This window comes from Mustela nigripes, chromosome X (assembly GCF_022355385.1).
Source record: "Mustela nigripes isolate SB6536 chromosome X, MUSNIG.SB6536, whole genome shotgun sequence".
NCBI lineage: Eukaryota > Metazoa > Chordata > Mammalia > Carnivora > Mustelidae > Mustela > Mustela nigripes.
The window spans coordinates 80,471,848-80,498,545 of record NC_081575.1 but is presented as its reverse complement, the minus strand read 5'-3'; the positions used below and the strand labels follow the sequence as shown (position 1 = coordinate 80,498,545).

Genomic DNA, 26,698 nt, shown 5'->3' with positions numbered 1-26,698 from the left:
AAATCTATTGTGTTTCTAAACACTACTAGTAAATAAGTAGATAGACAAGAAAGCAATCCCATTGACAACTGTGCCAAAAATAATAAGACACCTAGGAATAAACCTAATCAAAGAAGTGAAACTCTGAAAACTATAAAACACTAATGAAAGAAATTGAAGAAGACACAAAGAAATGGAAAGACATTCCATGTTCACGGATTGGAAGAACAAATATTGTTCAGATGTCTATACTACTGAAAGCAATCTACACATTCAATGTAATCCCAATCAAAATACTAACAGCATTTTTCACAGAACTAGAACAAACAATCTTAAAATTTGTGTGAAACCACACAGAACCTGAAAAGTCAAAAAACCTTGAAAAAGAAAAGCAAACTTGGAGGCATCACAATTCCAGACTCTAAGTTATACTACAAAGCTGTATTAATTAAAACAGTGTGGTATTGGCACAAAAACAGACACATAGATCAATGGAACAAAATAGCCCAGAAAAGAACCCACAACTACATGGCCAATTAATCTTCAACAAAGCAGGAAATAATATCCAGTGGGAAAAACAGTCTTTTCAACAAATGGTCTTAGGAAAACTGGACAGCAACATGCAAAAGAATAAAACTGAAACCCTTTCTTACACCATCCACAAAAATAAATTCAAAATGAATTAAAGACCTTCATGTGAGACCTGAAAACATAAAAATCCTAAAAGAGAACAGAGGCAGTAACTTCTTTCACATTGGCCCAAGCAACTCCTTTTTAGATAGGTCTCCTGAGGCAAGGCAAACAAAAGCAATAATAAATTATTGTGACTCATCAATATAAAAAGCTTCTTCACAGTGAAGGAAACAATCAAGAAAACTAAAAGACAACCTAGAGAATGGGAGCAGAAATTTGCAAATGACATATCTGATAAAGGGTTAGTATACAAAGTATACAAAGTACTTAAATGAAACTCGACACCCAAAAAACAAATAATCCAAATGTAAAATAGGCAGAAGAAATGAACAGACATTTTCCCAAAGAAGACATACATATGACTAACAGAAACATGTAAAGTTGTTCTTTGTCACTTATATTGAAGGAAATAGAAATCCCAACTACAATGAGATATCACTTTACACCTGTCATAATAGCTAAAATCAATAATGCAAGAAACAACGGGTGTTGGCAAGGATGTGGCAAGAAAAGAATAGTCATGCACTGTTGGTTGGAGTGCAAACTGGTGCAGCCACTCTGGAAAGCAGTGTGGAGTTTCCTGAAAACATTAAAATTAGAACTACCTTATGCTTCAGCAATTGCACTACTGGGCATTTACCCAAAGACTACAAGAACACTAATTCAGAGGGTATGTGCACCCCTACATTTACAGCCATATTATTTATAATAGCCAAGAAATGGAAGTAGCTCCTGTGTCCATAGATGGATGAATGGATAAAGAAGATGTGATACATACATACATATATATACATATATATGTATGTATACTTATCTTTGAAAGTCTTAAGGACTAACATACACACATGCATACACACATATATATATGAATATATAGTAATATGTATAGTAATATATAGTAATATGAATATTACTCAGCCATGAAAAAGAATGAAATCTTGCCACTTGAAATGACATGGTTGGAGCTAGAGAGTATAATGCTACATGAAGTAAATCAGTCAAAGACAAATGCCATGTGATTTCACTCATACATGGAATTTAAGAAACAAAACAAATGAGAAAAGGGAAAAACAGAAGTGATAGAGAGACAAGTCAAGAAACAGACTCTTAATTATAGAAAATAAACTGATGTCACCCGAGGAGAAGAGGGTGGGGTGATGGGTGAAATAGGTGGTGGGGATTAAGGACACACCTGTATTAATGAACCCAAGGTGATGTATGGGACTGTTGAATCACTATATTGTACACCTGAAACTAATATAACACTCTATGTTAACTAAATGGAATGAAAATAAAGACTAAAAAAACCACACATATACAGAATGGCACACTACACAGCAATTAAGAAGAACAAGGTATTCATATATGCAGGAGATTGGATGAATCTCAAAAATATTATGCTGAGTGAAAGAGAGCAGACTACAATACATACTGTGTGATTCCAATTTACATGTAGGTCAAGAACAGATAAAGCTAATCTATATTGATGAAACTCAACATATTGGTGCTCTCTGGAGTGGGTATACTAAATATGAAGGCACATAAATGTTATTGTCAGCAGTGCTGGAAATGTATTACATATTGATCTTGGTGCTGATTACCTGAAACTACACGTATCTAAAAATTAATTGAGATTCGTGCATTTTACTGTGTGTGTATGTGTGTGTGTGTGTGTGTGTGTGTGTGTGTGCATGTGTGTATGTTAGTCCTTAACTTAAGACTTTCAAAGGTAAGGACCACTAGATTACAGATTATATTTCTGAGGTACAGACAAACAACCAGGCACTGTTTTCACATACTCATAGCTTTAATCAAGGCAGAGCATTTCACTTCGAAGGGTAATCCTTCACAATAGGGCTATAATTTATCAATGTCCTCATTGTTCCTCTCTGCTTTGAGACACTGTTCATCAAGTAAATGATTTCAATAGGAAATGAAAATGAAGACAAAGATTTCACTCTTTTTATCTGCCAACTGGTTAAGGTGAAGAGGTTTTTGTTTTGTTTTGTTTTGTTTTGTTTTTTAATCACCAACTAATTTCTATCTTGACATATCATAAAAAAGGAGCCAATATATTATCTAATCTTGGAGCCATCTACTTCTGCTCTGCCTGTGTATCCCTGATATGCCTCTTGCTTGTGCTCCTCAGAGTTCCTAATACCCACTCTGAGAAGCAGAACTTCTGATCAGGCCACGGCCACACCAGGTATTTCCTCTTCTGGCATCAATCATCACTGCCTCCTACTGGATTGCCTATGCTTCTTGGCTGTCTACTAAACTATGAATTCCAGTGGCATAAGTGAGCAAAGAACCTGGCAAAGCTGATGTAGTTGAGAGTTTAGGGAGAAGTGGGTGCAAGAAAGTAGAGGAAAGGGTATGGTAGTACATTAAAGATTTTGTTCCTGACTTCTTGAAGCAGTTGCCAGTGATGGGATTCACTGTATACAACCATGATATAAGCTTCCTTGTATAGGGTTAAAACAGTCTAAGACAAACCAGAAAGCCCAGAGGATGCCCCCAGCATTAAGACAGCATGGCGTGCAAATCTAGTGTGTGAGCTTACAGGGCTGGACAGATCAAGAGTCTTTTTCATACCACCTAATATAAAACTGCTGGAAATAGGATATATGAACTTATTGGCATTTATGAACTGTGCTTGAATGCATGTAAGAAATGCCCCAATTAAAAGAAAAATGGGCATTAAACTCCACCAGATTACTAGAGAGAGATGGAAATAATTCTACTTGGATTAACATAATCTTTATTTCTCCAGCATCAACCATTGTTGATGTTAAAACTATTCAAGTTGATCCAAAGCATCTTTTTCACTTTACAGCTGAATGTGAATAAGTTAGATACAGCCTTTCAGCCCAAGAGGATGTGATTAACTATCTGGAATCTGAACCGTCCCAAAGCCAGGTTCACTCAATAACTCATTGCTGGTTCCCTGAAGCCATTTATTTATAACCCATTATGCAAAAAGCCAAAGACAGTTTCTAAAGAGTGCACATATCCAACATTAGTCATTTCTGACTGGAAAACGACCAAAGGACTAACACCCTTCAGGAATGGGACAAAAGGCTGCCTCTGGAAAATACTCAGCCTGCTCTACTGTCTGGAAACCCCTTGTCCAGCTTACCCGCGTGCCCTCTACCAGATGTGGACAAAGGGAAAAGGAACTTGCTTTCTATTTTTCACTGCCCCTGCATTCTGTTCCCAGACATTGTTTGCCTCTGCCCAGGCCTCCTTTCTCCAGCAGTGATTTTAATCTTTGGTCTTCGCTTAGCCTTCTGAACAGTGTTAGATGAAGAAGGGGGAAGAGGGGCATTTAATTTCCTCCCATGCTTCTGCATAACTGCTATTAAAGCAACCTATTCCCACAGAAAGAATCTACCAAGGTATATATGTATGTTGCAAAGGCAATAACAATAATATGCTTTACTGACCCTAGGACAGATCCAATTTTAAATTAAACTGGCACACTTGCTGCTGCTTTCACATAGTGCTGCAAATCTGGGAACAAGTAAGTCATCACACTGTTTTGTTCCAAGCTACTGTCCTGTTCACATGGTGACTGAGAAGTGACACATACCTATCTCTTTCCTGCTCAGCAAGATGTGTCAAATAACACAGAGCAAAACCACGTTTCCACCATTGAAAAAAAAAGGGGGGGGAGAGAAAATACATTAAATTGTTTGTGTGCTCCTGTTGGGTAGAGACTTGCCCATCAGAGTGCGTTTCCCTTTGCAACAGCAGGATTAGTTGGAGAAGCAAATGAAGCAGGAAATGGTGGGCATTTGGGTTCAAGATCTGGGAAATCAATAAGGGTAGAGCAGTATAGAAGCCCTTCTCCTGGGAGCAGGCTTGCTTTTCAGGTTGAGGCTGGATGAAAAGAAAGAACCTAAGTTTTAAATTATTATTTGAGTACATCTGACATCCACTGTTACATAGTTTTGGGTGTACAACATGGTCTATTTGACAACTCTGTATGGTGTGCTGTGCTCACAAGTGTAGCTATCATCTGTCACCAAACAATGCTATTAAAATAGTACTATGTTCCCTGTGCTGTGCCTTTTATTCCTGTCACTTATTCATTCCATAGCAAGAAGACTATACCTCCCATTCCCCTTCATCGATTTTGCCCAACTCCCCACCCCCTCCTCTCTGGCAGATCTTTGGCTCCTGTCCCTGCTCATTCCCACTTACTTAAACACAAGTATAGAGCCCTGCACCTTCTCCTGTAATGGTTGACACCTTCTGACAGCAGACTCCACAGACCTTGGCACTGAGAACTTTCCTCATAGCCAAGGTCATTCTGGTGCCTTCCCTCCTCCCTCCAGACTTCCTGCCTCTCTCCCTAACTGCCTCTCCTGTGTACACACTCTCTTCCATCCACACTTCTTTCTCCCCCAGGCATCTGAACTTGTTTTGTCTGTCTTAGCCTCTCCTCTACCCCCCATCAGTGCCTCTTCCTGGGTTTCTTATGGGCAAACCTCAAACACCCCTATCATTAACATCTGGCACTTATGTTCACTAATTAAATCAGACAAGGAGACCAAGGAATGATTCTTACAATGTAAATAGCAGAAGATTAGAAGCGCTACACAATTTGGCCATGTCTGCCTTTTTGGCCTCATTTCCTACACACTGCAGTAATACTGAACTTTCTGTTCTTCAGAGAGGTCAAACCCATCCTCATCTAGGACCTTTGTTTGCCCTTGCTGTTCTCTCTGCTGAGAACATTTTTTTGTCTAGGTCCTTATGGAGCTCCTTTCATCATGCAAGTGTCAGCTCAAATGCTACCTCCTCAGAGACACTTTCCCTGAGATAGAGTAGACTCCTCTCTTTCCCCAACCCTGATCCCCATAATTCTCCACCACATTATTTTATTTTCTTCATAGAAGTTATCATTTTGTATTATCACATTTGTTTCTGTATATATTTACTTTCTGTCAGGATGCTTACATTATAGTAGTAAAGACAATCACACTATCTTTTTAAAATATTCTTCTTTTTAAATTATTTTTATGCACATATAATGTATTATTTGCCCCAGGGGTACAGGTCTGTGAATCACCAGGCTTATACACTTCACAGCATTCACCATATCTTTTTATAGCTCTGTTGCTGACACCTTAGAAAACAAATGTCTGTATTGAACACATAGTAGTTGCTCAAGAAATATTTGTTAAAAGGAGAATTAAAAGACTTTTAGGCTATCATCCTACTCATTTGCTGGATGCAGGATAAGGAACATTTTCACTTCACCGATCATACAGCTTTGGTTCATGGATGGTATGTGACTCGCCCAAGATAAAGAATGTATTAGGTTTAAGATATTTTCTTCTGTGTGGATGTGACAAAACATTTTTGTTTTCCATGAGTATACTGCATACCTTAAGTAGCAATGCAGAGTTCTGGTTAAAGAGGCACTTTTTTTTTTTTTTTAAGAGAGAAGAGAGAGAAAGAGAAAGCATGAGAGTGCAAGCGAGTTGGGTGGGAGGAGAGGCAGAGGGAGGAGAGAGAGAATCTTAACACCTAGCACACAGCCTGACACAGGGCTTGATCTCACGACCATGAGATCATGACCTGAGCCGAAATCAAAAGTCTGACGCTTAATCAACTGAGCCACTCAGGCACCCCAAGTCTCCAAGCTTTTTTAAAAAGCATTATTATTATTGGCTCAGAATATTCCAAATTAATTATGCTTTGTGCTAACTATCTCCTGTTTGTGGTGAATGCCCAGAGGTGATTGTTAGACTCTTAATGCAGTGGGAGGAATGAAGCTTTTAAGTAAACTTAAGGGCATGGTAACAATACGTTGTATCCATCCGTATATGATTCTTCTTTTTAACATTCTCAGCCCGAGGACGTTAATTTAAAACAGGCACACAAGCCCTCACAAACAGACCATGAACACTGGGAGATTTAACTGCTCCCAGCATCTGGGAATTCAAAGTAACATCTACTCCACCTTCCTGTGTACAGACATTACAACAGGCCCTTTCAGTCCACCATCCCCGAAAATTTTAAGAGCAAATCCAGACGATGGGTTTAAACCAGATTCTAATTTGATTTAGTGCTTAGTTAACCAATTCCCTCAGACCCCTAAAAAGGTGTATGGTGGCAGGGGGGGGGGGGGGGGGCTCAACAACGTCTGAGTGAGAGTTTGCCCTAACCCGACTTCATGTGTCTATCGTTCCTTAAAGGCCATTTGTTCAATGTAGTTTAGTGTTTATCCCTTCGCAAGGCTTTTCATATAAACAAATTCACAAGTCAGGAAAGAAAAAACCCTTTGTCAAAGCACGTTTTCAGATTTGGGGCTTGGAAAATACAGCCACCATGATATGACTAAAAAAGTTTAAGTAACTATAGAGTATGCATTTGGCACTAATGGACAATAAGTGATAGGGAAGTTTTGTCAGGTTTGATTCAGATTACGTGTGGCTGCTGTGAATTATATGGAATTACACTGAGTTTAATGGTTCTCTGGCAATTTGCCTTGGCTCAGTACCAAGGCAGCTAATGCTTCAATCAAACTGCTTTCCCCACCCCCACCCCAAGACAATTTCTGTTCCTGTCTATGTCTTGAGTGTATTTATGATGAAGCCTTCAATGACATCCTCACACAAATGCCAACTTTTTTTTCTTCTTCTCTGTCACTTTCTCTTCCTTCTTTATGGCCGGGTACATTAACTGCTCCTGTAGCTTTGCTGAGACAAGCTGCCTGGCTAGACTTTGTGAAGAGCTTTTATGGTTTGATTAAAAAGGAGGAGCCAACAGTAAGAAGATGAGGACAAGACAAATAGGAGTTGGCCCTATCCCTTTCCTCTGCAGTGCCATTAGCTAGATCTATTTCACCCTGATTGGACTGGATCTTAGACCCACCCAGCAGCATGACGTAATATAGCAGCTCTCCCACGCCATGCAAACGGTTCAGGAATACATCCCACCAAAGGCAGGTAACCCACCTGATGAAGAGAATCCCATCACATGGCAAGTGACCTCCTCTCTTTAGGAACCCAAATGGCACCAAGCCTGGGATTCTGCCACAGATCGCTGGCATCCCTTTCACAGAGTTGGTACAGTGGACAAAGACCGAGTGCACAAACAAAAGCCAGACAAGTCCTCTGCAAACTTGCAAAACTGGCATGTACAACTCCAAGGTGCAATCATCCTGTAGATGGCAAATATTCTGGGTCCAGTTCCTCTCATGGATCCCTGGTCACCCCTGTACCCCGCCCTCTAAAGTTCACCAGGAGCTTCAGCCCTGGCACCCCCTGCTTTTCAGCTAAGGTGATTCCTCGCCTCCGTGTCCAGCTGATTCTAAAGTCACATTTACCAGCCTTACTAAGGAGAAAGCTCATTTTAAAGAGACTAGCTGCCATAGAACCAGCAGGAGGGAAGGGCAGAAACCACAGGATTCCTACTCTGCACTGATTGTCACTAACTCATTTCAGCTGCTAAGGGGAGGCCCTGTTGGGGGAGCTGGGAGAGGAAATGGGTTCCATGTACAGTCCACTTTAAATTGTTCACAATTGTGTGCTCAAAAATAGTCTCTACTAAACATCTAGCACGTCCATTAGCACAAGTCATAAAGCTTTAGGCTTTGCTGCACTGTTGGCCCAAACTGCCTAAGTTGCTTCCCTATGGCAAAGATCATTAAATGGTTGGCAAGTCAGATACACGCAGGAAGGAAAAAGGAGCTCCAGGGTGGTTAAACCTGGGCCCAGGAAGGATGGTTTAATAGGACTTTTATGCACATAAAGAACATAGAGGGTAAGGACCAGCTGTTCTTAATTTTAACTGAAAGCAGAGTAAGAGGGAAAGAAACTGAAATTGCAATGTGAGAGACTGATGTTAGCAAGAAGGAAGAACTTCCTGCCAGAGAAGGTAGGTAAATACTAGATTGAGTGGCTGGTCAGTAATAGTTGTGGAATTTCCTTCTTTGGAGTGGCTCTTCTGTCTGGGCTATTTCTGTGTGGTCCTTCCAGAGCATGAGAGTGGGGGTAGGGAGGGGGAGGAAGAAAGAAAGGCAGCCAGAGGTCCAATTCAGTCCTTCCCAGAACTTAGACTCTCGTATTTGTAATGTTCAAGGATCTATAGCTGGCATCACTAAGGCTTTAGAAAAAAAAGAAGAAAAGGAACAGGCAGCTTGTTGCTCATCTCAAATGTTTAGATTTACTCCAACTCTCTAGCCCTCTCCAAGAGCCAAGATTTTGCCCTGGTCCCCACAATCTCAAGAAAGAAAGTGAAGACTTGTGTTGCGCTCCCTAGGGCCATGCATATGGGAACAATATTTTCTGAATCCAAACGCAGAACATAGTCTGACAATCCTATTTATGGGGACAAAAGGACAGAATATGTGAAATTAGAGCTGTCCCAGGAAATATGGGACGTATGGTCTCCATAGCTACATATTATCTCTTTCTAAGGGTCCTGACACAGGAGGGAGTTAATTAAAACTGTGTCATGTGGTTTGAGGCCTGGGTTCTTTCCTTGTCTGTGGCAAGATCAGTTAGAACTATAAGAAAACCAGGGTCATAATAAACCCAGCACAAATTCTTGCTGTGCAGGCTGGAGAAAAAGGTAGTGTATTTAGCCTCCCTAGTATCCCCCAACTCTAACACTTAGCAGCAGCAGGCACATGTTACACAGGGGTGTCTATTCTCACTCACTCAACTATAAATAATGCCATAGGGTTATAGAGGGGAAGCAATGTGGTCTTGGGCAAGAGATCCTATTCATTCATTCATTTGTTCAAGCAGTGGTTCTCAAAAGTGTGGTCCCTAAACCAGCAACATCTCCAGGGAGCTTGTTAGAGATGCAAATTTCCAGGACCCACTCTAGGTCTAATGAGTCACAAACTCTGGGGGTGCGCCCCAGCAATCTGTGTTTTAATCCACTGGGAGTGGTTGTGATAAATTTCTTTTTTATATTTATTTATTTATTTATGTGTGAGAGAGAGAGAGAGTGAAAGACAGAGATAGCAAGAGAAAGCACAAACAGGGAGGAGAGGAAGAAGCAGACTCCATGCTGAGAAGGGAGACCGATGTGGGGCTCCATCTCAGGACCCTGGGATCATGACCTGAGCCGAAGACAGACATTTAACCGACTGAGTCACCCAGGCGCCCCGTGATAAACTTTAAATTGTGAAAATCCCTAGATAAGAAGTCCAAGTGGCAATGCTCACACTGCGAACCAGCAGCGGTACCATCAACCAAAAGGACCAAGGTCTTAGGCATTTGGTAGGCCCATCAGTATCTCTGCCAATTCAACCTATAATGCCTCTCACATTACCCAAATCATGGAATAGCCAAATTCTTATTACATAACAAATTACTCAAAACCTGGGTTTCCAGAAGGCAACATAGCTTATCTGGTCCAATACGCCTTCTTCAAATAGGCCGAAGGCCTTTTGGGTTATCCATATCCTACTCAAGCACACACACACTCCTTTAAATGTTCTGTGTATATTTTAGCCCTTAGCCCCAATCTGGGTTTCAGTGAACTGACTGGAGCTCATTTTGAGGACCAAGCTGGAAATATTTTGTGTTTAGCAGCAATATTTTTATTTTTAGGCAAACACAGATGAAAGAGTCCCTGCTGAAAAAAGCAGCCATTAATGCTAGCATTTATTCATTTACTGACATTAAATTACAATAAAATTAAACAAATTCATGGTTTCACCTCAGTTTAAACTGATAGTTAATTGCTGTTAATCAACAAGCAACCCTTCACAAATGTTTGCTTGAAAGGAGAAGAAATGCTTCCAGGTGAAATTGATCAAAGTGAAGGGCCCTAAGGACCAGATCTTGTTAAGTGCCACCTGGTTCTCCTCCCTGCCCCCAGAGCATCAGTCTATGAAGGAAAAGCTATCTCAACACAGCTTCCCAGTTAGAATCATTGACATCTAGCTGCCAAAAGAGCTGCTGGTTAAATTAAGGAAGTGGCACAGCGTTTAAGAATGACATACATGGGGCACCTGGGTGGCTCAGTGGGTTAAGCCTCTGCCTTCGGCTCAGGGCATGATCTCGGGGCTCTCGGATCGAGCCCCCATTCGGGCTCTCTGCTCAGCGGCGAGCCTGCTTCCCTCTCTCTCTGCCTCTCTGCCTACTTGTGATCTTTGTCAAGTAAATAAATAAAATCTTTAAAAAAAAAAAAGAACAAAATACATGAGCGAAATTTCTGGGTTTCTGGGTTGATGGTCATGTTCTATATATTGATAGCGGCTTCAAATATACAGGTGTGGGGTGTGTCAGAATTCACCCTAAGAAATACACTGAAGATCTGTAAAATTCGTTGTATGTACATTTTACCTCAAAAGAAAAGAATCATAAAACACAGTAGTGGTATGCATGCTGGGATATTTATAGGGACCTGTATTGATGTCAGTTTGCTTTGAAATATATTAGAAAACAATAGGGACTGATGGATAGAGAGAGGGAATCAGTAAAGGAAAAGATAATGTGATAAAGCAAATATAGTAAAGTGTTAATAGTAGAGTCTAAATGATGGGTATATGAGTGTTTAATGTAAAATTCTTTAAATGTTCTTGTATGTTTGAAAGCTTTTGTTACAAAATATCAGAAACACAAACAGGCAAGAAAAATGCTACTGGATTTAACTGTCTGAAAGTTCTCTCATTAATTTATTCATTCCATACACAATATACATGAACTGAGACCCTTATGTGCTAGGCACTAGTTCAAATCCTGACTATGCCATTTAGTGGTATTAACCTCGGGCATGTCACTCTGCTACTCTGAAACTTGCTTCCTTATCTGTTAAATGGGGAGAATAATAACACCTTCCTCAGAGTGGTGAATTGTTGGAATTACCTTTAAATTGCTGAGCTCTTAATGAGAGCTATATTGAGGAGGGAGCTCTCAATGAAGTGTGTCTTATTCCTCACTCCCTTGGAAATCCTTTCATGGCAACTTCAACTTAATTGCTGAGCACTTTTTTCCCTTGGAAATTGTTTGCAGCTTGGGCCAAGACCTTAGATTATGGTGTTTGTATAGGACTCAAATGTTTTTAACTGATTTGCCTGACATTTAACCATGTTTTGGTTTGTAAACTCCCTTTTGCAAACAAATAAACAAAAAAGCTGGAAAGCAACTTTTTCCTTTGAAGGGAGTATAAAGCAAAATTTATAGTGAAGTTGGAATAGTGGTCTAAGGTAGTTCTGCCACACCCCTTTGAACCCGTGGTCAAAATGCCTGATGGTTAGCTCACTTGCTCATCATCTCCCACAGCTCTGGCTTCTTTTGCAGTCCCTGGATGAGTCCCAAAAGAAAAGGAGCCCTACCATTTTGGAGAATATGCACACCCCTTGTTGGTTTCCATTTATTTTCTGGGAGGATTCTCTCAGCACTCTTCCAATTAATGCATATCACATCATTCACTAATTGGTATGCAAGAGGGGAAGCATTCCATTTTTCAAGGCCAGGCCCATTGCCTCTGGCCTTTTTAAGTCCCCTAGCTGGTTTGGGGCAACAGGGAGGATGGCTGTGTCCCCCAGGAAAACACTCTCAAACTTTGGACCCAGGGATGCAACCTGAGAACAGGCAGGTGTTTGGGTACCTCTGGAGGTAATAAAGCCCAGAGTCTGCCAAAGAGCAGAAATCTGGGCCTGAGAAGCTGTCCAGGACAGTGCTTTATGAGGCTGCTGAACAGCAGTGCTCTTCACAGCCCAGGAAACCATGCACCAAAGGTGCAGTAGACTTTCTAGTGGTCAAATCCGATCAGACTCTAATTAAGACATTTTAAGAGGCAGCTCTGGGCAGCAACGATCTCCACAGAAGAGTGATCAGAAAGCCCTTTCATTAATTCATTCATTCCACCAACAATATACGTGAGCTGTGACTCCACTACATGCTAGGCACTAGTTCAAATTCTAGTTATACCATGTAGTAGCAGTATGACTTTGGGCAAAGCACTTGTCACTGGGACTCAACATCTAACCCTGAGGTTTGGTTCAAGGGTCAGATCCTATAGACTTGATGTACCCCATCATCACAGCACCACCAGCAGGGATTACACAGTTCAGGGAACTGATGAGGTCAATGAAAACAACACTTGAAGAAACTACAAGGTTGCTTTATATTTGAAGTATATTTTGTTGTTTTAAAAATGCACACAAACCCTTTATAAATATAGTTTTAAAGTATGTTCAGATGGCAGGGTATAATGGGGGACTGTAATTTTTAATTGTAGGATATGTGAAACTCTACAGTCCTAAGTAATCTTTTTTTTTAAAGATTTTATTTATTTATTTGACAGAGATCACAAGTAGGCAGAGAGGCAGGCAGAGAGAGGGGGAAGCAGGCTCTCCACTGAGCAAGGAGCCTATGTGAGGGCTCAATCATCATGACCTGAGCTGAAGGCAGAGGCTTAACCCACTGAGCCACCCAGGTGTCCCATGGTCCTAAGCAATCTTTTCTGCAAAAGTGATAAACATGCCCCAACCAGTTATCAGGAGCTTAATCTTCTGCAGTTGCCAGAGTATGTGCTAAGAAAGATCATGAAGGCCCTAGAAGATACTGTTCTGCTAGCAAGGGTCAATGTTCAGTGACCATTTAAGACCCAATTATGTATGGAGATGCTCAGATTTCAGACTGTAGATGTGGACTGGAAGCTCTGGGGAGTGTGTGTGGGTTAACCACAACATATGGAGAGGAAGGAGAAAAGAATTCATCACTCCATTGTTTACTCATTGTTTTTTACAGACTCTATTCCATCATTTTTTTCTAAAGTACAAGGTGAGAAGGTTGTTTGGAGGTCCTGTTATCCATGTATCTATGGCATATGGTACACTTCTTATCTTCTTATTGCTTTATAAGTTTCTGACACTACTGTGTCCCTTCCTAATATAGCCTGGATAGGTAAGTAACTCCTGTGTACTCCCAAAGTACTCTGTACACACCTCTACTGTTCCATGCACTTACCACATTGTACTGAAACTGTGTGTTCACAGCCCTGTCTCCTGCTCTCCTGGTGGCTCCCTGAGGGCAGAGACTAGGTCTTTTCTCATATCTGTATCTCCGGCACCTATCGGTGCATAATAGATGTTTGTTGAACTGTTTAGTGGAACTTGAGGTTATTTTTAAATTTTCATTCCAGTTAGTTTACAGTGTTATATCAGTTTTAGGTGTACAAGACAGTGATTCAACAATTCCACACATCACTGAGTACTCATCACGACAAGTGTCTTCCTCAATACCCATCACCTAGCTCACCCATCCCCCCACCCACCTCTGCTCTGATAACCATGAGTGTGTTCTCTATGGTTAAGAGTCCATTTCTTGGTTTGTCCCTCTCTTTCCCCCCTCCCTTTGTTCATTTGTTTTGTCTCTTAAATTCTATGTATGAGTGAAATCATATGTATTTCTTTGACTGACTTCTTTCACTTAGCATTTTACTCTCCAGCTCCATCCATATCATTCCAAATGGCAAGATTTCATTCTTTTTAATGACTGAGTAATATTCTAATATATATGTGTTAGATTATCTATATCTATATCTATAATCTTCCTTATCCATTCATCCATCGATGGATACTTGAGCTGCTTTCATATGTTCACTGTTGTAAATAACACTACTATAAGCACAGGGGTATGTATGTATCCCTTTGAATTGGTGTTTTTGTATTTTGGGGTACATATCAATAGTCAATTGCTGGATCATAGGGTTGTTCTGTTTTTAACTTTTTGAGGAACCTTCATACTGTTTTCCGGAGTGCCTGCCCCAGTTTGCATTTCCACCCATATGTAAGAGGAGGAACTTGAGGTCATTAACTAGGTTTGATTTTAACCTCATAATCTAAGTGCCTTGCATACAGTAGGTGTTCCATGTACATCTTCTCTGATGATAATAATTTTAAAAGGTCTCAAAGGTAGATGGCACTTTATATAGCTTATCAAATGCTTTCTCATTGAGTCATATGATCCCCACTGCAAGCCTGTTAGGAAGCAAGTCAGATACTATAACGATTGTCATTTGACACACGAGAGAACTGACTCAAAGCAGTTAACGGAGTTGTATAAGGCCACACTGTTAATAAGAACTCAGTGGGTACTATGAATTTACCCTATTGTTCTACAGTGCCCATGTTTCTCTATTATCTATAGAGATAGAACTGGGCATACTTGACACCAGTGTGGTTTCCTGGACTTACAAGTTATTAGATTCTTCTCCCTCCTGCTAGATGAGAACAAGGTAACTATTTGTCCTGGTATCTGCTGACAGTCATGAGCAGCTGAATCTACCAACCTCTCCCTGGACTACCTTTCCTGGGAGATCATTTCCATTTAGAGTCAGACTTTCATTTACTTGCAGCCTAAGTCATGCCTGATGTATGAGGCCTGCTTCCCAAGGAAAACTGAGTTCTTTGAAGCCAGAGCTTAGCCATTCTTCCAGTCTGGCCTTCTTGACAGAACTCACAACTTGGCTGGCTATTGTTGACTCTTCTCATGGGGATAGGAAAGATGGAAATGTTGTCAGAGAGGTTCCTGAAACAAAAATTAGCTTGTTGCTCAAGGGACCACCAGTTATGAGCCATGTTAATGAGGCAGAAGCTGGTAACCAAATGAAGAGAGATGTAACGTATATTCCCCACCCCAACTCCACAAGCCAGTGTCTCTCCTGGCAGTGCTGGAGAAGAAGGGGCAAAAACATTTACATTACTTCCAACAGATAGATAGTCCTCATGTCCCCTTAGAGAGACACTAAGCCAACATCTCCCCAGAAGGCAGCTGTCTACAATTACTCACATTAGGGCAACAGTTTTCACCCCAAATCCCAAAGGGTTTTATAGCACTGTGGGTAAGGAAAAGTTCCATAGACATGACTTTATGTCTCAGTTTTATTAAGCATTCACTGTGTGGTTGAGACACACTCTTTTTTTTTTTTTAAAGATTTCATTTATTTACTTGACAGACAGAGACCACAAGTAAGCAGAGAGGCAGGCAGACAGAGAGGAGGAAGCAGGCTCCCTGCTGAGCAGAGAACCGGATGTGGGGCTCGATCCCAGGATGCTGGGATCATGACCCGAGCCGAAGGCAGAGGCTTTAACCCACTGAGCCACCCAGGCGCCCCGAGACACACTCTTGAAATATTTCCATCTCCCCAGTAATATAATGGAAATAGTACTTTCTTTCTCTTTTAAGGATACTGGAAATGTGACTGGCATTCATGGGGTATGTATGAAAACCAGAAAAGTGCCTTGAACCAACTTCAGGTCTGGACCCTAGAATAGTTTATAAGATTACAAACAGAATGGTCCCATCTACTAGTATTCTCTGTGTTAAGAAACAAACATTGAGATTTTTGTTCACTTACATGTTGGGTCCTGAGCTGGGCTTTGGGACTACAATGAGAAGGGAGCCCACATTCTCTGCCCTTGAGGAGTTTCCAGTATAGTGAGAGAGACAGGTGTATAAATTCAGACATGAAATATGAGAATTTCAGTGTTCTTGACATCTATAGGGAGAACTTGTTAAAGATGAGACCAGAATGGTGAGCTGGGATAAGATGAACAATGAATGCAGAGGCAATCCTCAAAATATCTACAAAACCCCAACAGCAGGAGCATTCTAACCAAGCAGAATGGATGCAGGTCAACCCATGGAATAGTGTCCTCCAGGTTACCTGCTGTGCTGGGCACTATTGCTTTAGTTTCTGGGTCCTGAGGAGATCAAAAAAGGTCTAGAAATGGGGAACAGGGCAGCAGAAGGGGTCTTGAAGGGACTCAGAGGAGCACCTGGTATCAAAGTATTCTGCAATTTTAACAAGATGTGTTGCTTCTTCAATGTCATGTGAATGAGCATGAATATTACCCTTGGCGTCCAGGAGCTCAGGAATCCCATGTGTGTTGGAAAGAACACGTTAGCAGCACTGTGGTAGATGGACTGGATGGGAACAGCATGAAGTCAGGGAGATAAGTAGAAAGGCTTTGCAGTACACCAAGGAAGATAGATAATAGGGCTTAATGCAGTGGCAACAGGGCATGTCATTTGTATAAGAGGCCCAAAGATGCTTCCACAAATCCCCATCTCTACTTACCACCTTTGTTCCTAATACTCCTCTAGTCTTCTTGCTGTCATGGTTCCACTATCCTAGCCCCATGCAACCTTACACACACACACACACACACACACACACACACACACACGTGTGTGTACTTGTGTGACTGATCCTATTTTAAGTATGTACACTGAACTAGTGGCTGGCAGGCTATAATTACGGCAGGCAAGAGTCCTGCCAAGAAAAATTCATTCAAATACTGAGGTCATCCTATTTCCAGCTGTATGAGAGTGGCTACAGTATAAACACCTGCCTTCAGAATAACAACCTATGTTGTGGATAGTTCTCCCTACTTTTCCAAGCAGTCACACAATTATCTCATTTGTTTTCTTAACAATGGTCCTAGGAGGTGGGTAAGATTGGTATTATTTAGTTACAATGTATAGCTAGGGAAACTGCGGTTCAGAGAGAAGGACTTGCCCAATGTCACTCTCAATTAGTCAGTGGCAACACTAGAACTAAAATGCTTTCTGCCTCTTAGTCTCGTGTTCCTCTCAGACTTCTATATGGTCTCCTTCAGAATAATTCCAGATCATTATTTCCACCTCCTGCACATGAATACTCATTCAATCCATTCTTTTAAAAGAAGCTTTTAGTTTTAAATGATCTCTACACCTGATGTGGGACTCGAACTCACAACCCTGAGATCAAGAGTTACATGTCCACCAATTGAACCAGCCAAGCACCCCTCATTCAATCCATTCTAATGGACATTTCTAAGAAAATACTGCAGATGACTCCAATCCTATCCTTCAAAGCCTTGCTCTGGTCCCAGCATCCCCTTCAGGAAATTTACCTTGAGACTCCAGTTCAGTTACCTCAACCACTTCTCCTATAATATTTAGTCTGTATTATTGCCTTAGTGCTTTCTTTATTCTCTCCTGTTGTGTTCTGATTACTCCATCTGTGACTTCTGCTTCCCTGGCTTCTTTTCTTCTTTCTGCCTAGCACAACACTTGGCACAAAAGGGAACACTCAGCAAAGTGTTGTTTATGGTCGACTTGATCCAATAAAGCCTTACTCTGGCATCAGAATGCCTGAAATTCCCAGCTCACAAGAAAGCATTCTCAATGCGTGTGTGTGTTTGTGTGTGTGTGTCCATGTACAACTCATCCAGTGACCCAGAGGGTAACTAAATCAGTGCTGTCAAAGTGCAGCATCAGCACATTGTTATTTTACATTCCAGTAGGAACTGAATCAAGGAAACGTTTTCCCTTAATTTTTAAGAAATAAATACTGCTATAGTGTATTTTTGACATCTTGTGTACATTTCTGAAATAGAGTCCAGATGAGAAACCAGCTCATGTGCATGTCCATCTCAATCTGAGAATGGTAAATTCCTACTCATGGATATTTTCATTTCTGAAATCCCAATTGCAGGAAAAAAAAGACTAGGGAGCCTGTTGTAAGAAGGATCCAGGCCAACTTGAGAGTGACTTACTAGACAATCTCTCTGAGGCCAGGGGCAAGACTAGGGCTTGAGGAAGAGAAGAGGTGCTAAAATTTCATCCCACCTCCCTCCTACCTGCCCATACAGATTTCTAAGGAATATGAATGGGAAGGCAGCTGATAGCTGGTCCCAGGAAGGCAGTAAACTAGCAGAAGACCCTTTTGGCATGGGTGTGGCCAAAGGCAGGGCAAGCCCAAGAACACAAATAGATAAAGCATGTCCCAGAGAACACCACCCACTGGATTGCTAGGTGAGAAAAACCTCCTTAGAGTCCCAACTAGGGATAAAGGAATCATTTTTCTATTTCTTTTACAACATGCAACATGACTTAAGGCACTGTGCTTGGCACTTATCAGTGTGACCTCTTTTGCCCTGTTGCGAATCATATTCCCATTTTACAGATGAGGAAACTGAAGCTCAGAGAGAGATTAAGTCATTTCCCTATTATCACATAGTCTGGCTGACTCCCTCATCTGGGCTCTTTCCATTGTACCACTCTGCCTTTCGGAGGTATGTTCATAGAGCTCTGGCAATAAGAAGTCAGCAGCCTAAGTCACGAAAACCCTCCCCAGCAAGCCTAAGGTTTCAAAGAAGTACTTGCTCTTAAATGATACATGGGACATACCTTACAGGAGAAAAAGAGGAAACATTATTCATTACTGGCTGAAGGAATAGCAGATCCAAAGGGGCTGATGCAGACAAGAAAAAAGCAGTTCAGGATTATGGTAAGTAGTTTGGGGGAGGTTACTTTAGGATGAAGACAGGTGATGTAACATGAGGCCAGTTTATATGGGGTCTCATATATCATATTAAGAATTATGGGTTTTCGGGGCGCCTGGGTGGCTCAGTGGGTTAAGCCGCTGCCTTCGGCTCAGGTCATGATCCCAGGGTTCTGGGATCGAGCCCCGCATCGGGCTCTCTGCTCAGCCGGGAGCCTGCTTCCTCCTCTCTCTCTGCCTGCCTCTCTGCCTACTTGTGATCTCTCTCTGTCAAATAAATAAATAAATAATCTTTAAAAAAAAAAAAGAAAAAAAAAAAAAGAATTATGGGTTTTCTCCTGAAGAAGATGAGAGACTAGATGGGAGCAGAGATCGGATCTCTGGTTTGGAAAGAGCACTGTGGCAGCCACCTGGGCAGACAGTTCAGGAAAGGCACTCCTGGCTGCAGGGAGACTGAGTTAGACAAGTATGGCAATAGTGGAGGCCAGGGTCAGGGTGGTGAAGCAAATGGAGGCCCAGCTCAGGAAATGCTGCCTCCAGAGCAGTCATGGCAAGTCATCCTCAGTTTAACTTCAAAGCTGAGAATCCAGGCTTCACCACATCTACCCCCATATCCCTTAAACACTGCCTGTGTTGCTCTGGCCTCAAGGCTAGTAACAAGTTTTGCTTTGTCCTTTGGGGTCTTCCCATTTGTCTCCATCTTTTAAGCTATCGGCTTTGTAGCTCCCCTGGGCCCAGCCTAGCCCAGCTGGCTGGGGAGGGGGAAGAGAAGTCAGGTAGGCTCCAAGCAGAAAGGACCCTGATTAGCACATGTTTCACATTCCCCACATTGCATGGCAATTCAAAGCCAAATCCTATAGGATTGTTTTCTTAAAGATTGGGGATGGGTTTGGGGCTTCTTCTCTCTTTTTCTTCTTCCTCTTCTTTTTTTTCCCTCCTTATTAAGTGTGTTTCTGGACTGCAGCTATTTCCTCTGTCCTTGAGTTAAGCAATAGCAGAGGGGGAGAGAAAATGAAGGTTTACAGCAATGCAGAAAAGATGTTTCTATAATAGGCCAGAGGAGGAAGGGAAATCCAGGGTTGGGGCCCACAGCAGTGTTCCAGGAAGGCCAGGGAATGTGGCTGTTGTGGAGGCAGGGCTACAGCTAGGGCATGTGTATAGAAGTCAGGCAAAAGCCTACTTAAATGAAGTGGCCCCTGACACCGTGGCCAGCTCCAGCCCTTGGCTCTACTGCAATCAGCACTCAGATTGACTTTGCTCTGGTCATCAGCAGGGGCCATAGTGTCAGCAAAACCCTAAGGTATGGGCTCTCCCCAGTGACTGAGGAAATTAAAGGCCTGAAATATACCAAAAGCACTTCACAGGTAAAGGCAGCCAACAATGCACTCCTGGGAAGCCCAGATTCCCAATGAATAGGAAGGTCTTACAACCACCCCCATCCAGGGTTCCCTCATTATATATATGTACAATTCTGGAATAGAGCCCAAATGAGAAACCTGGTCATGTATATTTCTATCCCAGTCTGAGAACAGGAGATTCCTACTCACAGTTTCAGTTTTGAAATCCCAATTATAGAAAGAGACTAGGGGAGCAAGTCTATTTCCTATCTTTCTCCCTTTCCATCATTTCCTATGTACATATACATATAGGTACACACATATGTCTTGTGACAATGTGTAGCATTTAGGGAAACATTTATAATCTTTTAATTAGCAGCTTTATTGAGATATAATTTATACACCATACAATTATACCATAAAATTCATCAACTTTAAGTGCAATTCCATGGTTTTTGGTGCATTTATAGAATTGTGCAGCCATCACCACATCTAATTTTAGAACATGTCCGTCACTCTCCTAAAACTTTGAGCTCATATACCATCTGTGTTCCCACTCCCAGCCATAGGCAACCACTAATCACTTTCTATTGGTATAGATTTGCCTTTCTTATAAATGGAATCATAAAACATATGGTTTTTTATGTCTTGTTTCTTTCCCTTGGCATAATGTTTTCAAGGTTTATCCACATTGAGGCATGTATCAGCACTTAAATTTGCTTTATGGACAAATAGTTCACCATTTTATGGATATATCATATTGTGTTTATCCATTCACTAACTGATGGATGTTTGGGACATTTCTGCATTTGTGCTATTAGGAATAATACTGCTATGAACATCCATGTACAAGTTTTTGTGTGGACAGTGTTCTCATTTCTTTTTGGATAGATATCTAACAGGAGAATTGCTGGATCATATGGTAATAAACCATAGATGTAAGGGTTTATTGCTGGACTCTCCGTTCTACTGCATTTATCTATAGATGCCTTTCCTTATGCCAATACTACATTGTCTTGTTTATTGTGCCTTTGTATTAAATTTGAATTTAAGAGGAGTGAGTCTTCCAACTTAGTTCTTTTTCAAGATTGCTTTGGCTAAAGAAAGTACATGTAATTTAGTATGGATTTCAGAATTAACATTAAAGGCATATGAATGAATGAAATGAATTTTTTCATATCTATCTATCCATCTATCATCTATCAATCATCTATTTAAAGGAAGTTGTATACCCAGTGTGGGGCTTGAACTCACAACCTTGAGATCAAGAGTCACATGCTCTACTGAACAAGCCAGCCAGGTGCCCACATTCATTGATATTTGAATGCTAAACCAGCCTTCCATTCCTGTATATTTATATATTAAAACATTAATTTTTTTATTTTTGCAACCCCAGAATTTAGTATTAAAATGATTGCTTTGTAATCCATTGTCTTTTGAAGAATCTAAGACAAAGAAGGAGAAAATATATGCAATGATTTCTGTATTAACATTCTTATTTACCATTTCCATTATTTTTCATTTCTTCCTGTGCATGAAGTTACTCTCTGGTGTCATTTCCTTGCTCTAATCTAACTTCTTTCCCCTTTTCTGCCTTGTGCTGTTATTGTCATACTATAGATATATTATGTTATTGCTTTTTAAAAATATTTTAATTTTTAGAGAAACTTTAGGATCACAGCAAAATTGATAGAAAATTATAACTTCCCATATATTCCTTGCATGCACATTCATAGCCTCCCCATTATTTGCATCCCCCCAGAGTGGTACATTTGTTACAACTTATGAAACCACACTGAAATATCACAATCACCCAAAGTCCATAGTATATATTAGGGTTCAATCTTAGTGTTGAGTTCTATGAGTTGGACAAATGTATAATGGCATTTATCCATCATTATAATATCACAAAGAATATTTTCACTGCCCCCAAATCCTCTATGCTCTGATTATTCATCCCAACCTCACTCACCACAAGCCCCTGGCAACCACAGATCTTTTTCCTGTGTCCGTAGTTTTGCCTTTCATATAGTTGGCCTCATATAGCATGTAGCCTTTTCAGATTGGCTACTTTCACTTATTAATATGTATGTAAGGTTCCTCCATGTCTTTTCATGGATGAATAGCTCCTTTCTTTTTAGTGCTGAATGATAATCCATTATCTAGATATACCACAGTTTATTTACCCATTGACCTACTGAAGGACATCTTGGTTGCTTCCAAGTTTTGGTAATTATGAGTAAGGCTACTATAAAGATCTGTATGCATGCTTTTATGTGGACATAAGTTTACAGCACCTTTGGGTAGATACCAATGAGTGCAACTGCTGGATCACATGGTTAAGAGTATATTTACTTTTATAAGGAAGTGACAAACTATGTTGCAAAATATCTATACCATTTTGCATTCCCACAAACAATAAATAAGAGCTCCTGTTGCTCCACATCCTTGACAACATTTGGTGTTGTTAGTGTTCTGGATTTGGATCATTCTAATAGGTGTGCTGTGGTATCTCATTGTTGTTTTACTTTGCGTTTCTCTGATAACATATGGTGTAGAGCATCTTTTCATATGTTTCTATGTCATCTGTATATCTTCTTTGGTGAGATGTCAAGATCCTTGGCCCATTTTTAAGCTGAGTTGTTTTCTTATTGTTGAGTTTTAAGACTCTTTGTGTATTTTGGATAGCAGTCCTTTATCAGATATACCCTTGCAAGTATTTTCTCCTAGTCTGTGGCTTGTCTTCTCATTGTCTTGATAATGTCTCACAGAGCAGAAGTTTTTAACTTTAAAGGAGTCCAGCTTGTCAACTATTTCTTTCATGAATCATGCCTTTGGTGCTATATCTAAAAACTCACTGCCTTACCCAAAGTCATCTAGGTTTTCTCCTATGTTATTTCTCAGAAGTTTTATAACTTTACATCTTACATTTAGGTTTATGATATATTTTGAGTCAATTTTTGCAGAATTTAAATTCTGTTTAAGGTCTAGATTCATTTTATTATTATTATTATTATTTTGCATGTGGCTGTCCAGTTGTTCCAACACCATTTGCTGAAAAGATTATCTTTTTTCCATTTATTGTCTTTACTCCAGTTTCAAAAACCTATTTCTAGGCTCTCCATTCTTGTTTCATTGATCTAATTGTCCACTCTTGTGCCCTTACACACTGTTTTGATTAGTAGCTTTATAGTAAGTCTTAAAGTTAGATTGTGTCAGACCTCCCAACTTTGTTCTTCCTCAACATTGTATTGGCTATTTCAGGGTCTTTGGCCTCTTCACATAATCTTTTAAATTAGTTTGTCAATATCCACAGAATAATTTCCTGGGATTTTGATTAGGATTGCTCTGAATCTATAAATTAGATAGGAACAAACTGACATCTTCACAATATTGAGTTTTTCTATGAACCCAGAATGTCTATCCATTTATTTAACTCTTCCTTGATTTCTTTCATCAGAGGTTTTGCAGTTTTCCTCTATGGCTCTTACACATATTTTGTTTTGATTTATACCTAAGTATTTCATTTTGAGAGGTGCTAACATAAGTGGTATTGTGTTCTATTGTTTTTTTGGGTTTTTTTGTGGGCAAATCTCACTTTAATTGCAAAGCCTTCATTTACAGCACACTCAACAATGAATAAAACAATGAAAACCAGGAGAGCTGTGACTTTTGCACATTTGAATATATAAAAGTTCCTTGAAATTCGGTAGTTGCGATAAGAACATTCCACAAGAAAAGCACCCCTCTCCTCATTTCTCTGAAGACCGTTTCACATTTGAACAGATGACTGGGCATACTCAGAATTTCAAAATAGCATGCTATACCTTGCAAGGAGATTAGAAGAAAATCTTTTTTCATACTCTTAGGCAAATAAATCCTTAGTGACTAGGGTGGGCATGATAAACTAGCAGAAAGGGAGCACCAAGTGGTACTAAATGCATCAGCTCCTCTCCGGTGACACAGGTGAGACCCGCCTATCCGTGACCCGTCAGAGAGCTGCTGTGAGTCACTGCCTGGAATTGTTGAAAGGTCTCAATTTCGCCCGCAGACAGAATCCTTGAACAGCAAATACAAAACTGCCACTGAATTTAAGTCCTAAAGAATCTTCAGGAAATTCTCGTTTTATTTATATAGACAGGGACACCTACTCCGTCATTAGAGCAATAATCATACAATGGACACGCGTGCTCTGTAAGGTGTGAAGGGTTTGCTCCAACACTGGCTTTAAGAAAAGCATCATCTAATTCTCATTTTATTTTACACTCTCGAAACAGAAGGAACACAAAGGGAAGGTGTGATGATAACTCCCCGCCTCTGACGCGGGGGGCTCATCCCAACTGCTGGGAAGGGAACCCCGGGGAGGACGCCGGAAGCCCAGCGTGCCGCCCTCCAGAGGACTCTACACTGAGTCCATCAACGTGCTCTAGCCACAGTGTATGCTTAAAACTAAAGAGGGTTTCACTTAACGTCTACATTTTAAAACTGGAGCATTGTGTTTTTTATTTCAAGTCTCATTTGTTCATTACTGATATTCAGTAAAGTAATTGACTTTTCTATATTCACGTTGTATCCCACAACTTTGCTATAATCATTTATTAGTTATAGTTTTGTCAATTCTTTCAAATTTTCTACATAGATCATGTCCTTTACTGACAAAGATGTATTTTCTTTCTCCCACCCCAAAATGTATACTTTCATTGTTTTAAGGCATCATCAGGACTTCCAATGAAATTTTGAAAAGAAGTGGTGAAAGGGAACATCCTTGCATTGTTCCTGATCTCAGTGGAAAAGTTTCTACCATTAAATATGTTGTTAGTACTATTGCTTTTTAAATAAACTTTTATTTTAGAAATAGTTTTAGATTTATAGACAAATTGAAAACAGAGTACAGAGATTTCCCATATACTCCCACATAATGTCTTCTATTATTAACATATTACATTAATATGACACAATTAACCAATACTGATGCATTATTATTAAGTAAAGTCTATAACTATTCATATTTCTCTAGATTTTACTGAATGTCCTTTTTCTGTCCGAGGATGCCATTCAGGATATGACATTACATTTAACTGGTACACACCTTTAAACTCTTCTTTCCTTTGATCCTTTCCCTGTTTTTGATGACCTTGACAGTTTTGAGGAGTACTTTTTAGTCATTTTGTAGAATGTCCCTTTGTGGGTATTTGTCTAATGTTTTCCTCATGATTAGACCAGGGTTATAGGTTTTTGAGAGAAAAATCAAGAAGTGAAATTACCTTTCATCACATCATATCAGGGGACATACTGTCAATGTGACTTATCACTGTTGATGTTAACCTTCATCACCTGGCTAAGGTAGTCTGTATCACCTTTCCTCACTGCAAATTATTATTTTTTCCCCTTTCCAAACTGTATTTTCTCAAAGAAGCCACTATGCACAGATCTTACTTAAAGAGTTGGAGATTATATTCCATGTACCTGAAGGAAGAGTAGCAACATAAATTATTTGGAATTCTTCTGCATGAAAGAATTGTCTATTCTCCCTGTTTATGTTTATCTCAATCATTTATTTCTACCAGTATAAACTCATGGATATTCATTTTATACCTAGGGATACAGTTCATTACTACTTAATTATTACTGTTTTATGCTTAAGTTATTCTAGCTTTGGCCATTAGGACCTCTTTCAGTTGACTACAGTATCCCTTTGACATATCTCCTTCATTGTGAGTGGGGTTTTTTGTTTGTTTGGTTTTTGTTTTTGTTTTTGTTTTTTAGCCAGTGCTTCCTTACTTTTTGGAACTACAAGATTTTCCAGGTTCATCTTATATATTTTTTTGCCATGTTCTAAGATCAGCCATTTCTCCAAGGATTCTCCAGTTCCTTTTATTGGAGAATAGCATAAGCTCTGGGGATAGGTATGTACACCACTGTTTTAGTATGCTATTGTTTTTAAAAATCAGCGAAGAGGGAAAAGGAATATTTAATTATACTACCTTTTATAGTTATTATTACTTTAGCAGGACTTTTTTTTTGCATGGATTCAAATTACTGCCCAATGTTGGTTGCTTTTAGCCTGAAGGATTTCTTCTACTTTTTCTTATAAAGCAAGTCTGCAATATACAAATTCTCCCTATCTTGGTTAACAAGTAACATCTTTATTTCTCCTACATTTTTGAAAGTTATTTTTTTCCAGAGATAGCATTATTGGTTAATTTTTATCAATTTGAATATGTCATCTCCCAGTCTCAGGACATCCATGGTTTCTGATGACATGTCAGTTTTCTTTTTTTTTTCTTTCTTTTTTTTAAGATAAGGCTTATTTATTGTATAAACAATTTTCAAACTTACTGGGGTTGCTTTTTATGATGGGTCATTTTTTTCTTGCTGCTTACAAGAATTTCTCTTTGGCTTTACATTCAACATTTTGACTATATCTCTAGGTG

General features: G+C 40.0%; 1 protein-coding gene across 1 annotated transcript in view; it reads right to left on the bottom strand.

Annotated features, from left to right (window-relative positions):
* The window catches only part of SHROOM4 (shroom family member 4), a 208,746-nt gene that overhangs the window by 118,773 nt on the left and 63,275 nt on the right, over positions 1-26,698 (bottom strand). The gene's annotated exons all lie outside the window — the stretch shown is intronic.